General features: G+C 40.0%; 1 long non-coding RNA gene across 1 annotated transcript; it reads left to right on the top strand.

Annotated features, from left to right (window-relative positions):
• Positions 1-6942: 6942 nt before the first annotated feature.
• On the top strand, positions 6943-9777 carry LOC114607581 (uncharacterized). Its single transcript, XR_003709181.2, has 3 exons — positions 6943-7092; positions 8413-8542; positions 9163-9777. It is a non-coding gene; the product is annotated as an uncharacterized LOC114607581 (long non-coding RNA).
• The last annotated feature ends 383 nt before the right edge of the window (positions 9778-10160 follow it).

The following is a 10160-nucleotide window of genomic DNA, read 5'->3' as shown; positions in this document are numbered from 1 at the left end:
AAGGCTTGCTCATTTATTTCAAAATAAAAACATCACCTTTCTTCCTGTTTCTGGTGTTTTTCTACAGCTTTGCCTTACAATGTCTCTAGTTTCATAGCACTGCACAGCTGGATGGAGCACTCCTTGAAAGGTCATCTTGTCCACTTCTCTGCACAGAGACAAGATTCGCCATAACCCAAATCCTGGGTTGATTTTCATCTGAAGCCTAAACAATCTGTTGCTAGATAAATAGGTCACACATTACATGGAAGATCTGTTCATGAATCCTTTCTTAATGAAAAACAAGTGGGTCTGTTGGAGTGGTAATACATTGATAATCAATGGTTTTGTATTGCTATAGAATCTGGCAGTTCAATATGCTACTAATAATAGTGGGTTATGATTGCCTTTATCATATTTCCTGAATGTTCTTAGACCTATCCATAGCTTTTATATAATGTGTCAACAGCATTAACATATGATTTATTAATCATTAAGATATATATATATATATATATATATATATATGCTTTCGTAGATTTTTATATATACACATACACATACAGAGAGAGAGAGAGAGAGAGAGAGAGAGAGATAGATAGTAGCACACTATGGTGAATCATTAGGAGGGACATAATGTCTACTAAGTATACTGGTTCATGCTCTCCAAAAGCAGGGTTAAGCAGCAGGAAGAACAAGGCACGGGTGCCACAGAGCCCTTTCACAATCTAGACAGGTAGGACCTCTAGGCCATACCAATGAATTTGAATTGGATTGATTCTCTTTCTAGCCATTTATCCTCCTTCCATGCTGTTTTAAAGAACAGTGGATTTATCTGAACATATACAAATGAACATATATGATGCGTGTGAGCTTTGAGTTCTGTGAATTCTGAAGGAAACTGATTTGATCCATGCCACCTGGACGTCCTCAAATTTTGAAATTTAATTCTTCTCTCAAAAACATATCAAAACATGTTTAAAATGTGTATTTTAGGGTGACATATGTTTAGGAATGTGTACATTGAAATGAAACAATGTAGTTAAATATGATTTCTGTTGCATTTTTAAAATTGCAGATTAATGCAGAAATAGGATGAAATGAATGAATATATACAGTGTTGATACAACCCAGAAATGGACTGACCAGTCTACCCCTCATATGAATTAAGCCATAGTTTTCAACAATTTCCTTGCATCAGGCCCCTATATTTCCTTCTGTCCAGAAACCCAACCACACAGATGTGGAACTTGCTGAGTAAGTGCTGCAAAGGTTGCTGTAGCAGAGATCACTATTATGGATTTATAGGTGCTGTAGAAGTCACAGCTGTGTCAGTCAAGGGCCAGGCTTTGGGTTTTTATTATCTGCTTTGAGCCCAAAAGGGATGTGATTCTTTCGGGAAAGATGAGCAGAACATTTCTGTACATATATATAGAAGGGTCTCTCCTTTTCCGGCAGCATAGATTGAACTTCCAGTAGCATAAGAAAGATAAGCTCACGTGATTTATGATAACATTTAAAGGAATTCATCTGATAGCTTAAAAGCTTTCTGTATAATAATGTTAGTTCCTTCTAAGTCCTAAATAAGCTCTCTTTTTCTAGTTAAAAATGTATGTTTGTGAACCTGCCAGCACCAAGGGGACATGGATTCTCTGTGCAAAGGCTGAACTGCACAATTGAGTGGCATTTCTGGTGACATGCTCAGGGGACTCAGAATGGTGGTTTCATAAATTTAAAATAAAGCATGTTGCTCAGTCCTTTAAAAAAAAATGGTTTCTTGTATGCTCCTCTGAAACCAAAGATATTGATATGTTCTATCCTGCAGGGAAATCAATAGCAAGCTTAATCACAAATTAAATAAAAACTAACAGTGACTGACACTGCATAGCAGCATTTTCTGGAGGAACTCTACCAAGTTTTATGGTTCTGTTGTGAAAGGGCTTCCTAAAATCAATACCACCTTTGTAGAAAATTGCAGCAGTGCCATATAGGGAACGCAGCATGTGCAGGAATTTCTTTAGGAAGAGGGATTGATTGTTAAACCTATTTGAAAATTGTAGCTCCGACAGGGAACTATGGGGTCTCCAAACTACATTCATCACTCTTAACCAACTACAGCTCCCAAAATTCTTTGGTGGAAACCATGACTGTTTAAAGCGGTTTCATTGCACTTTAAACGTATAGCATGAATGTGGCCCTAGTTTCCCACAGTAGTACCTCAAGTTGACATACACTCCAACACAAAGCGGCCAAAATCTGGGTCATCATTTCCTGGTCTGAAATCTTGTGTGAGTCATGTGACCAGTGCTAGATCGTGGACCTGAAAAAGGCACTTTTGGGAGGCATGGTACCCCAAAATATATATTTTGGGGCACCACTCAAGGTCGCAGACCCAAAAAACTTTTTCCACAGTGTATTCTTGGTCTGAAATTGTGTGAGAACAAGGCGGCCAAAATGGCTGCCATACTCTCACAGGATGTCCTGGTTTTTCTAGAACAGTTGATGGCTATGAGTTGAGCCACTCAAGCAGTGGTGTGTCGTTAAATCTTTCATAGGGCTAGTGGTGCTAGCATGCGATGGGTGTGGGGGATTGATGTCATGCATGTGACATTGTGACATCCTGACATCGTGCATGTGAGCATCATGCCTCCCTAAGCCAGGCAGAAGCTTCCCAGGCTTTGTGAAGGAAGTGCCAGAGCTCTGACAGGATGCTGGAGCCCTACTTCCTCCTTCCAAAATCCAGATGGGCTTTGGAAAGATGGCAGGATGGATCTCATGGACCCATGAGAACCTCAAGGCTGTCACACTGTCAAGCAGCTAGACCCTCGATATACTATGGCAGCATGAGAAGGAAGGAAGGAAGGAAGGAAGGAAGGAAGGAAGGAAGGAAGGGGTATTTGTTGGACCATTTAGAAACTAACATTATGCACAACTGGATACTTGGCAGAAGGTAATGGCATTCAAGAGTCGTGTGTCAGTTGCGTTTCTGCCTCTAATGCCTCTGGGTTGCCTTTTGCGAGCAATTTGTGAATGGTAGCTGCTGAAACAAGACCAGCCATACATATTTCACGGCAGACTATTGAACACGGCCACGATAAAATCTGATTTTCATAGCAAGGATAAATAATAAACAACAACAAGGAAAAGCTGTTAGTACACACTGCAAGAAGACATGCTTGAGGGTGTTTTCTAACAATTGGGTTATTTATAAATGGCTCCTTTCTTACGTGGCTTAAGAGTTTTGGAAGCTAGCAGAGAAGCATTGTCTGCATAGAGAAATGGTGAAATAAACCCCCTGGTAGGTGAGAGAGAGAGAGAGAATGTTCATTTCGTGCAGATACATGGGAAACAGATGCTACCTGTTCACAGAGCACTTAAGCAGAGCCCTGCAGAGATTTATATGAGAACATGATGAATGTATATATCTCTGAATTAAGGGCTCTAAGAGAAAAGGCATGGAAATGATTCAATTAAATCAGAGATGGACAGCTTTAGTCAGTTCCTTATTTTGTTTGTGGACACTGCACTTTTATCCAAGCCAGGCTTTCCCAAGATAGTGCTCTCCAGAAACTTTTTTGGGGGTGTACAACTCACATCATCTCCCTGACCACCAGCCATGCTGGTTGGGACTGATGGGAGTTGCATTCCAAAACATCTGGAAGGTATGAGGTTGGGGGAGGCTGATTGAGCCTGTAGTGGCCCTACCAAATGATAATCAGGGTACAATAAACATTTTGTCTTCCTTCAATTTACAAGGGAAATAATTTGTTTTCTCTTTGGGGGTTTTGTCCCCTCACTTACACTAGGCTTACAGTCTGCCCCCCCCCATAACTGAAATTGTGCAAAGTGGGGAGCACCTTCTAAAAAGCCTCCGAATGTCTGATTTTTTCCTGCTCTCCGGCTCTCCTTCCCACTCTCTCCCCAAAATATCTGGAGTTGAAGCTCTGGGGCTGGCTGGAGGATGCATGGGAAAGTAGCTGCTGCTGCACTGCCCCAACTATCAGCTGTTAGGCAGGGAAGCTGAACAGTCTTGGTATACTGCAGGCATGTCCAACTGGTCGATCGTGATCAACCAGTCGATCGTGGGGGTGTCTGAGGTCGATTGCAGTACCCTTCCCCCCAAAGAAAAACCCTCCCTCCCAAAAAGCTCAATAACTTTGGCCAACCCTCCCCTAAAAAAAGCTAAACAACTCCTGGCAATGGCAATGGGAAGATCACAGCCGGTCTTTTTATACTGTGAGTAGATCACAGTCTCTTGGAAGTTGGACGTGCCTGGTATACTGGATACCAAGGAGGAAAGACCTCCCTCCTCAGAACACAACATCTATACATAGCACACCAACAGGGTAAGAGAAAAAGGGAGGTGCTCATGGCAAGTTCCGGCACCTCTTTTTCTAGAAAAATAGCAATGGTTAAGAGTTGGCATCTTATCAAATAAAAAAGAGAGGAAATGAAGCTAAATATTTTGTATTCTAAGAACCACACAGAAATCTCAGAAGAAGGGGCAGGCAAAATATTTGCTTTGTTTTGCCAGTGCCTTAGAGCCAGTCTCTTATCTTTCTACAAGCATTAGTTTAAGCCTGCTGGCATACTACAGTTCGCACTAGTCTGTGATCTCTCTATTGTCTGACCCAAAGAGCCTTCCTATTACACTGAAACTTATTTAAGTTCTTCTGTTTCCGTAGTTCAGTGATGGGAAGGCTGTGCAATCTGTAAGGATCGTTATAGTGAATCATGTTTCTCTGAATCTTCCAAATTTTATGCATCAACAAAATCTGTCTCCAGTTCCTCCTTGATTTCCAGTAGTCCAGAAAAACTGGAGAATGTTTACTGAGATATTTTCCAATTCTCCTCATTCCAGTTGTATTCAACAGCCAATGTTGTCAAAAGGGTCAGAATATAGACAGGAAGAGAGAGAAACAGGTTGGCTGAACTATAAATTCTACAATTTATGTCTTTGCTCTTCCTCATCTGAATGGGGGGGGGGAAATAGCACTCTCTTCTCCTCCTTAAATTATTTTCATAATTATCATTTGCAGCCCAAATCAAGATGACTAGGGTGCAAACTGATGCCCCCAAACTCTGGAGAATCATTTGTATAATGTTCCCAGAAATAGCTGCCTTTAACTTTTCAAAAAGTTAAAGCAGAATATATGTATGCTTCTGGGCATGTGAATTCAATCGTTGCTTTCCCAGTTTAGCATTGTGAAGCTCAATTCCAGATTTCCTTATTTCCTTTTCAGTTCCAATAGGTCCCCTTTTTCATATATTGTCCTGTTCCTCTGTTATCAGAAAATCCACTGTTACTGTACACACTTAATAAGGTTTATTGCATTACTGCCCTTCAGGATTAAGGTATTGATTTCATTATTACTAACACATTTATAAAAGACCAACGATGTTGTCTATTATCCTGCCATCATCCTCTTGTCTACATGCAGCTTTAAGCAACTGGCATGGTGTTAATCATTGGCTTCCTGGATATTGTTAATTTGATTCCACATAGTGTTTATTGCTGTTGGTTCTTCTCAAGCATTCTTGTCAGTGAGGCAATTTCTAGGAGCTATAAAATGATTCCATTACCACTTAACGTCATGTCTGCTTACAGGGCTCCCCCGCTTTCTCTCTCTTTTTTTACAGTTACAGGTGGCCGAGTGATAACAGCATACAAACACAATGCAATGCACAAGATTTAATCATCCAAAGCAAGCCACGACTATTATATAAAAAAGTGAGTCACAACAACACAGCAGCTCAAAACTAAGTGCTGACATCATTCCCTTAATTTATATTTTATACCTATAGCAGAAAGAATAAAAAGGAATTGTTCGTCATGGGGTAGCCTATAGATATGCTCCAAGACTGATATGACCATGTTTATTCCAGCATCGTTCTGCTGGATTTAGAATGGGAAAAGAAGTTGAGGCAGCAAACACTAATTTAAAGAACTATAGAGACCTACACAGATAATCATTGTATAGATGAACTTCCAGAAGGAAGACAGGAAGACAGTGAGCCTGACCTTGACTTCAATGAATGGGAAAGAGTATGTACAAGAACCTATTTGTGAACCTTCCCATGCACAGATTGCTCAAACATGTGATCTGTACTCTCAATTTTGCAGGGTTCAAATCAAACATTCTCAGACTACACAGAGCGTATGGGCAAGCCCTTTTGCACAAGTCCCAATCAAATTATAGAGGTCAAGGGTGGGCCTGAAAGTGGCCAACCAAATTTCCCTTCAGGTTTGCTGATGCAACTAAATTGTTCAGGATGGTTAAAACAAAAATAAATCACTTGCAAAAAGTTTGTATTAATAGATAGTCTTGAAAAAGTATTCCTTTTTAGGTCCGTCCCCCCCCAAAGTAGGCTATCTAAATTTGTATCTAATAATTACCAAAACACACTGGAGATTAGAATGGAATTCACTTCCTAATGCAAATAGTTCAACTGAATTAAGTGGCTTTGCCACTTAAGTTCATTTAACTGAACAGCTACCTACCAGATTGGAACATTCCCATCATACTTTTCAAGCCACTTCTAAATATTTCATAATTTGGAGTAGCCTTGTATTTTGAGGGCAAAACTAGAGGCCACCGCATTTAAAGGCAACAACAGAGATGAACTCTGCACTGTGTTGCACACCGAGCTTTTAAGACACCCCACAGAGTTTTCCGTTTGTTTGCAAATCAGACCATTTACAAATCAAGGAAGTGGAACAGACACTTATTTCTGAACTTCGGTGTTATTGGCTGCCCTTGTGTAAATTAAAATCCTCATTTGCTTTCCGTTCTGAAATTGCTGCTACTTTGGGATGTTGCTCATGCTTCTTGCCTTCTTAGCTCTTTAACTTTGGTAATTAGTGAGCCAATGATGGTAAATAATTAAATTGATGTGCACTTTACACTTATCTAGCTCATTCAATCTAAGGGCTATGCTTTGCCACTTACAGATAATGTTCTCGTCATCACAGCAGAAGGAAGTGCATTTCGTTCCCTCCAACATTGTTTTCGCCATGTAATGGGCTAAAGTATAAGAGCATGATGTTAAGCATCTAGATCTTGATAATCCAGAAAACATAACATGCTGTGGCTGCTTTGGATCTAAGTGCTGGTAGGTAAGAATTTTTCTCTGTTTTTCACTGTCTCTTCTTCATCATGCTAGCTAGAGTGCAAGCGTGAGCGGTTGTTGTCCCCACCCCACCCCCATGTTATATATGATATATCTAGATTGGGGCAATTTCTTGATCCTGGGCACAATGAGAATAGAAGTGAATGACAGCTGCCATACTTGAAAAAGTCTGGCAGTGAATGTGAACATACAGGTGACTCTCAATTTATGAGAGGGTTATGTTCCAGGGATAGCGCATAAAGCCAAAATAACATACAGTCAAAACACCTTGGGTTCAGTGGTGGTTGGGATTGCCAAAGTCTTTTTTCTTGCCCCCCTTTTTATATTTTCTGCCAAGTGTGTAAAGCTGAATGAACACAAATTAAATATTTGCAAGTTGTGAGTTACCTGTAATAAAATGCCCAGGATTGACTGATTACATTTTTTAAGTGTGAAAGGGGAATCTTGACATTGACTGTGGGCAAGCCAGCTACTATTCCTTCCTTACCACCTTGCCATCTGTAAAACAAGGCAAATGAGTAATGTTCCAGTTATGATTTTAACAACTAGCGTATTTTAACATCATGTTGTTTAAGGTCCTAAGTTTTGTGTGCCTGAATTCTGAAGTTACAAAAAGTGAAGCTTGCTAACGAAAACTGCACAAAGCCAAACATATACAACTCAAGGAGTACTGCATGCTCAGAGCATTATATTACCTTGACTGTGCTATTTGCTACACATTTTCCCCCTGTGAAAAGGATCTCACTAAATTCTCACCTCCCCTGACTGCTAAGCATGAAGCTGCTAATCTGGAATAAAGCTCTCAAACAATAATGGAAAAGATAAAGACTGAGAAAGTTAACGGCTGCAACATCTACTATGGGTCTCATCCCACAGATGCCTTAGTCTTATCTAGCGCAACCTTCATTCTGTTGGCACAGCTCACTGTTGTTTCAATTACATTGGAGCCACCGTGTTACTACTTTACCTGCTGTCTGAAAGATACATTTGGCTAAATCTCACCTGCTGAAGAATTGCATGGAGGAAACGGTGCATACTAAACTAACAGTGATAAAAACTATGTCTAGCCAAAAGAAGCTTAGTGTTGATCACCTGCTGGTTTTGACAGTGTGAGATTATTTAGTGAGTCATTTAATGGTGCCTCATTCTGTGGACCACAGAAGCCCTACAGTGAGATTCACTGGCAGCAATAAAGGCCAAATTGTGCTGAGGTTATCAGTCTACTAGATAAGAAATTTCACTCATTTGCCCAGATCTCCTAGGAGTATCAGTCTAACCCAAATTCCTCCTTCTTCCAACTAGCAAATACTTTCCATTCACCAAGCAGGATGCTATTGCTTCTTACCTTCCCATCCATCATTGCTTTCTTCATTTCTCATCATCATGATTCCAACAAATTTCCAAGTGCCAAAAAGCAAAGCTGAAGATCAAAGTGAGTTATCATGTAAAGGAGGATGAACATATTTCTGCAGCTAAGAGGTGGAATGACTTTCCTTGGAAGTATTTTATTACTAGAGCTATAAGGCTTGATTTGGGGGGGGGGGGGCATCGAGTCAATGTGTAGGTGAGTATAAGAAAAAATTGCAGATCAAACTGCCAACTAGGAAATGGAAAAGCATAAACTTTTCCAACATGTTTTAAAAGCTGTCTATAAAGTCATAAGGCTCACATGGTTTCCCCCCACCTGTTGTAGTCAAGGTTTTAGGGCAATATCATTATTGGGTTAACCAAGAAACTTTGCAAATGCAGATTCATGGTGTTACCACCCCTTCCACTCCCAAACTTTAAAAATTGTGCATCACTCTGTGATGTTTTGGTTGGCCTGAGAAAGGTATTGTTCCAATAAGAATTTTGGGGTTTTCTTATGGGCCAACATGGCTACCTTTACAACTTTCCCTTTACAACCCTGAACCTTGTTTTCAGGGATTCCTATGATCACAGCCCCCACTTTCCCCAAAGCAGGGTTGCAATGAAATACAGCACTGTATCATTTTGGGTTGGGCCTATTTTATTTATTATACGACATTTATACCCCACCTTTCTTCTCTCAAGGAACTCAGAGCAATGTACATGTGGTTTCCAGTTGGGCACTCATCAAAGCACAAACCAGACTCAGATATGCTTAGCTTCAGCAAGATGGTGGCTTTTTGTGCCTTCAGACCACACCCAAGGCACAACTTGAGTCCCCAATCCAATTGTCATCAAGTAATCACTTGAAGGTTAGGCTTTTTAAGGTTTCGCATGAAAACTGCAAACACATGGCTGATTTTTGAACAATTCAAATATGTTTTTATTACATACTATCTTTCTGTATGCATCAATTTGTCTGGGCCTCCTTATTTCCTAAGGGACAACCCAATACCATTTGTTAGAATAAATGACAGATGCACAGAGAGCTCAAAGAGAATAAAGGAAGATGTTAATTGTTGCGTGAGCCTTCCCCTCTCCCCATTTTAATAAGTCAATTGACTTATATGCACCAGAGAATCTTTGCTTTTAAGTGAATAGCATGCTTTGGAGCAGATGAAAGAGATTAAAATATCTATCTTTTGGAAATTGCATGTCCTGTTTTTTGAGAACTTCAAATATCCACCCACACTGAGGCCAGCATGGAAACATCTGAACTTTATTCCATCAAATATTGAAAATTAAAGCACTTTTAAATAACTATTCAAGTGATTCCTCCCTACCCCCATATGCAGTGTCTTTTGTTTTTTTAAATGTTTTTTTCTGTATTCTGCAGAAGAGAGAAAAAGCTGATTTGAAGGAAGACAGATGGGCCAAACACGTGGTAGTTGTTGGTGGGTTCAGAATGATCACCATGTTGAAAGGTCACAAATGTTACTTATTAGCCATATGACTTTTATGAGTAGTAAAAATGAACCACCAGCTCTCAAAGGGAATCTTCCAAAGACAAGAAGCATTCTGTTTAATTACGGGTGGTCACTTAGTATGCATGGAGAGAGAAAAGAATGTATAAATGAAACAGGATGGTGTAAATAGTGGTGTATATGAGCAGGCTATCTGATGCATTGTGATGAGCCCCTTGC

This window comes from Podarcis muralis, chromosome 12, assembly GCF_964188315.1.
Source record: "Podarcis muralis chromosome 12, rPodMur119.hap1.1, whole genome shotgun sequence".
Classification (NCBI taxonomy): Eukaryota; Metazoa; Chordata; class Lepidosauria; order Squamata; family Lacertidae; genus Podarcis; species Podarcis muralis.
This window is presented reverse-complemented; position numbering and strand designations above follow the sequence as displayed.